This window comes from Camelus ferus, chromosome 34, assembly GCF_009834535.1.
Source record: "Camelus ferus isolate YT-003-E chromosome 34, BCGSAC_Cfer_1.0, whole genome shotgun sequence".
In the NCBI taxonomy this organism is placed as follows: domain Eukaryota; kingdom Metazoa; phylum Chordata; class Mammalia; order Artiodactyla; family Camelidae; genus Camelus; species Camelus ferus.
Window position 1 is genome coordinate 4969195 of NC_045729.1, and position 6862 is coordinate 4976056.

Below are 6862 nucleotides of genomic sequence, written 5' to 3' on the forward strand. Positions count from 1 at the left end.
TGGCTATGACGCAATTTACTTAATAATTCCTATATACTTGGGGAACATTTACATTTTCCCCCAATTTTTCTATTACAGACAACACCGTGATGACAAGAGTACCCCACATTTTGGGGGCCACTTCTTCTGGATAAATTCATCATTTCAAGAGTAGGGAAACTTCTTGTCATAAACCAGACAGTGAATTTGCTTGGCTTTGCTGGCCACATGGTCTCTGTCTCACTGTGTCTCAGCTACTCAGCTCTGCTGGTGTCACGCAAAAGCAGTCATAAACAACACAGAAATGAATGAGCATGCCTGTGTTCAAATAAAACTTTATACGTGTGCGATGAAATTTGAATTTATTTAATTTTCAGTGGGTCATGAAATGTTATTCTTTTTTTATTTTGTTTCAACCATGTAAAAACTATATAAACCATTCTTGGTCCACAAGCTGTACAAAAATAGGCAGCTGGCTGGATATGGCCAGCTGGCCTATAGTTTGCTCTAGAATCTAGGGATTCCTGAGCCAAAGGATACACCATCAGCCAGATCCTTGCTGGCAATCTTGATGGCTACCTTCAACTATATTTCTTGGTTGTTAAATTTCCAAGGTTAGGTATTTAAATAGTCAACGTTTTCATCGTGGACCACATAATTATTAAGAGACTATGCAAAAGAGCTACCCTTGCAGTTTGCTCCCCTAGCCAGCAACCATTTTCTGGAAATTGACTTAGAGTGACAAGACTGTCCGAGAGAGCATGTGGCCCGACCTTCCGCAGCAGTGGTCCGACGCAAGAGAAGCTCTAGTTAAAAGGTGTCCGGAAGGAGCACTCCAGGATTTCATCATCTAGCCTTCATCTTCTCGATTCAAACACATTTCATTCTTATTCTTCAGTTGAGCCTAAGAACACCTGGCCAGCTGCCACCTTCAAACACAAAGACAATTATTAACTTAATCCTGCTGCATTTCTTTCTGAATCCTGAATTGATAGTGGAGAACTAGAACTCTTTCCTTCTGTGGATTGTGAAACTGAGGTATAAAAGTACCTTTTCTCTGACTGGATGGTGACTCAGAGAAAAGAAAAACCACATTCCCTGCCTCTAGGGCTAACTGTCATGATCATAAATTAATATTTATTAAGCACCTACTGCTTACATTCCACTGTGTGAGGCAAACGACAATTAGCCCCATTCATTACTGTGCATTTTTTTTTTTAGCTTTTCCAATTTATTAAATTGTATCCTGGATGATTAGATTGCTTCAGGCCAGAAGTACAAAATTGAAAATATTCAATTTGCACACATATAACAAAGCAGTGGCAGTTAAAACGTGGCACATTAAAACATCAGCTTTACAGTTACTAGTCTCAAAATCCAGAAGGAGCAGATTTACAAGATGTTCTGAAGGCCAGAGGACGCAGTTAGACCAAGACAGACAGTGAACTCTTTATAAAGAGGAAGCCCTTTTCCCCAGCTCTCTACTGATGGAATAAGACACCAAGATTTGTGGTGTCTTATCTCCCAGAGCTTTTCTAAGTTATTTCTTAATTTTAAGAGATGAAGAAAGTACACCTCTTATTCTTATTCCAACGAGAAGTTAAGAGTCTTTCAAATAAAAATACTCATTCAAGAACTCTTCTTTATATACCTCCCCCCAATTTGCTAAGTATTTTTTAATGGGATGTTTGTATAGACCAGACAATAAACTATCTACAAAGAAAACAGACACTTCTCTTTATGGAAATGTTGCAAAAGTTAAGGCTAAAATTACTCATGGCTGAGGATCACTAATAGGTAGGGTGGCATTTCACAGAAATCAGTTTGAAGAGGAGTGTTAGGAAGAGATTTGCTTATCTGTATCTTTACAAGAAGGAGGAGGAGGAAAGGGGGAGGGGGAGGAGAAGAAGGAGAAGAAGAAAAAGAAATCAAACAATAAATATGTGACTTAGTAAATATGTGGTTCTAAATCATATTGGACTGCTAATAAATACTACAGAGAAAAGAGGTAAATTCAAAACAGCTTTGATCAGACTTTTTCATTATCAAAATGATGAAACTTAATAGGGACACTTAATAGGATGAAATCTAATAGGAACAAATATAAAGAATATGCCTATGGGGCGGGGGGGAGCAGAGGGAGTCAAACAAGAATACAAATGCAATATGGGAAAGAACTGGTTAGGTCTTGATACAATAGAAAAGAACTTGGGCTCAAGTTGGGCTCAGTTCATTTAACAATGAACTGAATTAATAGTAGAGGGTCTTTGGGAGATGAGCCAATATGAATCTAGGTTATTTTGATGTTTGCCATCATGTCACACGTTCAGATATGTAAAAATCATTCTGTGTTAAACCCAAACAGCGTGATTCCAAAACAATGCCTAAGAGCTACCTGGAGAGTCTTCAAAACAAAAACTCCAGCACCCAACATTGCAAATATGACATAGCAAGTTCTTGAGAAGGATCTCAAGAATATGTATTTTAAACAAGCTTGAAAGATGGTTCAAATGCAGGCTGATCTTTGGACAATGCTTTGAGGCACACTGCTCTAGAGGATGATCAATTCTTTTTTCGCCTCTCTAGCTGCAGTCCAGGTATCCACCCTCGGCATGTGGTGCTGCTACGACTTTCAGTGGACCAAGCTTTGTATAGACCTGAGAATTAAGAGTAACTACATTCATGCAGGTGATCCACTTCTTTCTTTTATTTCTTTTAAAATATAACTCTTTATTAAAACAACTGCTCAAATGATGTACACTATGATCTGACTATTTCTCTGTCCTCTAAGATTTTTGAAAGCAGGTATGATTTTTGTTCACCCTGGTGGCCTTAGTGCTTGGCACACTGGAGTTCAATTATATTTTTGGTTGGCTATTAGGCACAATGGTATTGATTTATTAATGGTTTAAGATGTAATATATGACATATAACTTATATCTGTACTTAAATATAAATCTCTGAATAACAGCGGTTCCCACTTATAGTCAAGCTTTATCATTACAAATAGAAAACTTTTCCTCACTTCATTCTTGTGCTCCGCATTCACCCAATTCTACCTGCTCTGGCTGAGAACTTCAGAGCCATTGCAGACTACCTTACCAACTGAATACAACTTATCACAGAAAAGGTATTGACTGACTTCCTAAGAACAGCACTGTGTCTCACTCCCCTCCCTGCACTTAATCTCCATCCCTTCAGAGCTAAACCTGCCCTCTCTCAAGAGAAACTGCTTTCCTTGCCCTGCCAAACTAGCAGACAGGCTTGGCCACACCTGGCACTTCCCCACAGCCCTGCCCTGCCAAAGCCGGCAGGCAAACAGTGCATGTAGGGGACACCCTTTGAACACCTGGCCCTGGTGGCCAGGTGGACTTGCATTTCTGGGCCCCACAGGACTGAAAAAATTAGAGAGGCGATCTCTGGCAGGCTGTCATCTCCAGGGCACTACAAAGACAGCAGAGTGAAACACAAACCCAGTCAGTGTTCCCGAGATCATTCCTTCGAGACAGAAGAGGTAACTGTTTCACCTAATACACAGAAACAAACACAGAGTCAAGCAAAATGAAGTAACAGAGGAATATGATCCATAGGAAAGAACAAGACAAAATCCCAGGGAATGAAGAAGAAATTCAGGGCTTAAGTTAAAGCATGAGAGCCACAAGTTTACCAGCAGGAGGAACTTGGCTGCAACAGTCAGCTGAGAAGAGCAAACTCATTGGTAACTGGATTTGTCACTTGCCTAAAAGCAAGGAACTGGCTGAGAGATTCTCTTGAATTCTTATCCAACTGGATAAATGATAAAAAGAAAGCACAGCTACATGGGTGATTATGGGAATGATTTTTCTCAGGTTAAAACAAAAAAGGAGCATTTGATATCACTGCATGCAAGATAACCAAATGAGACGGCAACAGGTGCCCCAAAACAAATGGGGGTGATGCCTAAAAGGGCTGGCCAGTGACATGCTACACAGAAGGATGACAATGGTTTGGATAAACTAATGTGCACAACAAACACTCATTTGTTATTCATTCATTCAACAGTATGTACTGGGTGCCTACTGCATGCCAAAAATTGTTCTAGGCATTTGAACAACATATAGATCCCTGTGTAGTTTACATGCTATTAGAGAGAAACTAAAAACAAGCAATAAATGTAATACATAAGTAAATCACGAAGTATAGTAAGACAAGAAAGAAAAGAAAAACTAGAGCAGGTTAAGGGGGATTGTTACAGAACAAAACTTGGGTCCGCTCACCCATGCACAGTAAAGCCAATCTACTGACACCTGGTTGTGAAGGAGGAAAGTGCAGCGTTTATTGCAGGGCGCCAGGCAAGGAGTTCAGGGCAGCTGGTGCTCAAGACACCGGAACTCCCCGGGGATGGGTTTCAGCAAAGCATTTTTAAAGGCCAGGTGAGGGAGGGGGAGTCCCAGGGTATGTGATCAGCTCGTGCACAATTCTGGCTGGCTGATGGCGAGGTAACAGGGTGATGTCACAGGGGTTAATGTTATCAATCTTTAGGTGCCAGTAGGTCTGGGAGGTACAGTGCTCATGGTTGTCACATAGTTAATTTTTTCCATTTGGTGGGGGTTTTAGCATCTATAAAACAACTCAGGAGATGTGCATCAGGTACTGTCATTGAAGTATTTCAGAGAGGAGCTAAAGCAGAGGATATAGGGGACAGGTCTGTCCAGGGAAGGCCCCATAAGGTCCTGCCGGGTTACAGGATCAGGAATGCAGGGATGCATGCTAAGTTGCAGAATTAGAGAGGGCAGGGCAGGCCTCACTGAGAACAAAGATTTGAACAAAGACTTGCAGAGGACAGGGAGTGAGCCTAGATGCTGCAGACCGCTCTGGGTTGAGGGAAGAGCTCATGCAAGGGCCCTGAGGCACAAAGCACTCGCTAGGCTCAAAGAACAGCATGGAGGCCACGTGGCTGGAACAGAGAGAGGAAAGGGAAACAGGGAGGACACTGGAGGCAAGAGGGGGTGAAAACAGATCATGAAGTGCTCTGTAGAGCTTGGTCAATACTTTGAATTTTACTGAGTGAAACAGGAGACACGACAAGGTTTTAAAGCTGAGGAGTGACAGGATATGGTTTTTATGTAAAAATGCTCACTCAGACTGCTGTGCTGGGAGTACGCTGAAGAAGGGACTTGCAGAAGCAGAGGGACCTTCCTGAGGCTCCTGCAGTAAGACTGCAGGTGACTGGCTCTGACCAAGGTGGTGGCAGTAGAGGTAAAAAGTGAGGGGGAACCAAGCCAGTTGGTAGCAGGTTATAAAGAAGGAAGAAAACTGGAGCTGCAATCTATGATTAGTATCTATAAAGGGAAAAGTCACACATTCCTTTTTACATCAAGGAGGCAAAATCAACCACCGTACGTTTATATTGTTTATACTAGATGCTGCTGTGTGCATAATTTCTCAAAATGACTGGCAGCATGTGATGTTAAGATGAACCTGTTCTGGACGCTCACTGTAGAAGAGCAGAGTAATTTCTCTCACAACCTAACACACCGATGTTATTTGTGTGTTTAAATTGCAGTGATTCCTTGGGTCTGCAAAGTAAACTGACTTCAAAATAAATTAGAAATAAAGATAAAAATAAATTTAAAAAAATGGGAGGGTGAGGACAGGAGGAAATGAAGACTATAAAACAAGTGTCCCTCTGTACCTGAGGGCATTTTTCTGTTTTCTTGATCTTGATCAAATACTGAATATCGTGGACTCTCCCAGACATACACGATGCTATTGGGTTCTGTCTTTCCCAGTGGAATTCCACCTGTCCTCTGCAGCCCTGGCCATCCACGCCAGAGCCTGCTTCAGCTGGGACAGATCTAGTTTCAGCCTCCCACCCCAGTATGACCATGGCTGAGTGGAACCAGCCTCCAGCCATTGGGCAGAATTGCCTTCCCTGGCCCCAAAGCGGGCCTCATGGCTGCTGTGCCCATGAGGAGTCTTAATTAAAGGCAGCAGAGCTAAGGGGAGTGTGGCCAAACCTACTTCCTGACAAGCTATCCTTGGTCCTGTTGGCTGAAATGGAAGATTCTCTGACCCCTGATATCCTCCCCTGGGCCTCTGAGTTTGACCACGCTATGGGCTATATTGGCAGAAGACAGTGGTCAACATCACGCCCATGGAATGAGAACGATCTTTCAACAGTGTTCAACTGTGACTCACAACACCTGGCTTTAAAGGGGCCACTCGGTGGCCGTGGGCAAATCAGAGTGTCCTAGAGATAAAAACTTGGTGCCACCCTAATGGTCTGCTTTGGGAGCAGCCCTTCCTGCTGGGGCTCCTCAGCTCTACTTGTTTAGGGACCATCCATCCAGCCTCCCTCAGCTGGGACTTTATCTGCCTCTTCTGGTTACAGAAAGAACTGCCAGGACTTGTAGAGACAGTGAGCACAGGCAGAGGGACTGCCTGCAGATCTGTGATGCAGGTCGTAAGAAGCTGAAGAGCTTGAAGGTGCTACAGCTGAGCAGGTAAACCTTCGCTGTCCTGTCCTGACCAGTTTGTTGCCTGGGGCTGTTAGATGCAGCCAGGAAGGTTGTGTGTCTCTTTACACAACCCAGGCAGGGCGGGTTCATACATGGCCACGTCCTGGGGAAGAGGTGGTCCAGAAGAGGAAGTAGGTAAAGACGTACTAATACAGAAGGATTAAAACAGAAAGGAAGGAAGGAAGACAGGGAGTGGGGAGAAGAAGAAGGAAGGAAAGGAGAAGGAGAGAGAGAGGAAGGGAAGGAGGGAAAGAAGGAAGACAGAAGACGAGAGAAGGAAAGAAAAGACGGAAGGGAGGGAGGGAGGAAATACAGAGATATGAGGAAGAGAATGAATGATAAATAGGGGTTGGCACTTAAGATTCCAGAGATCTTCTCTCATA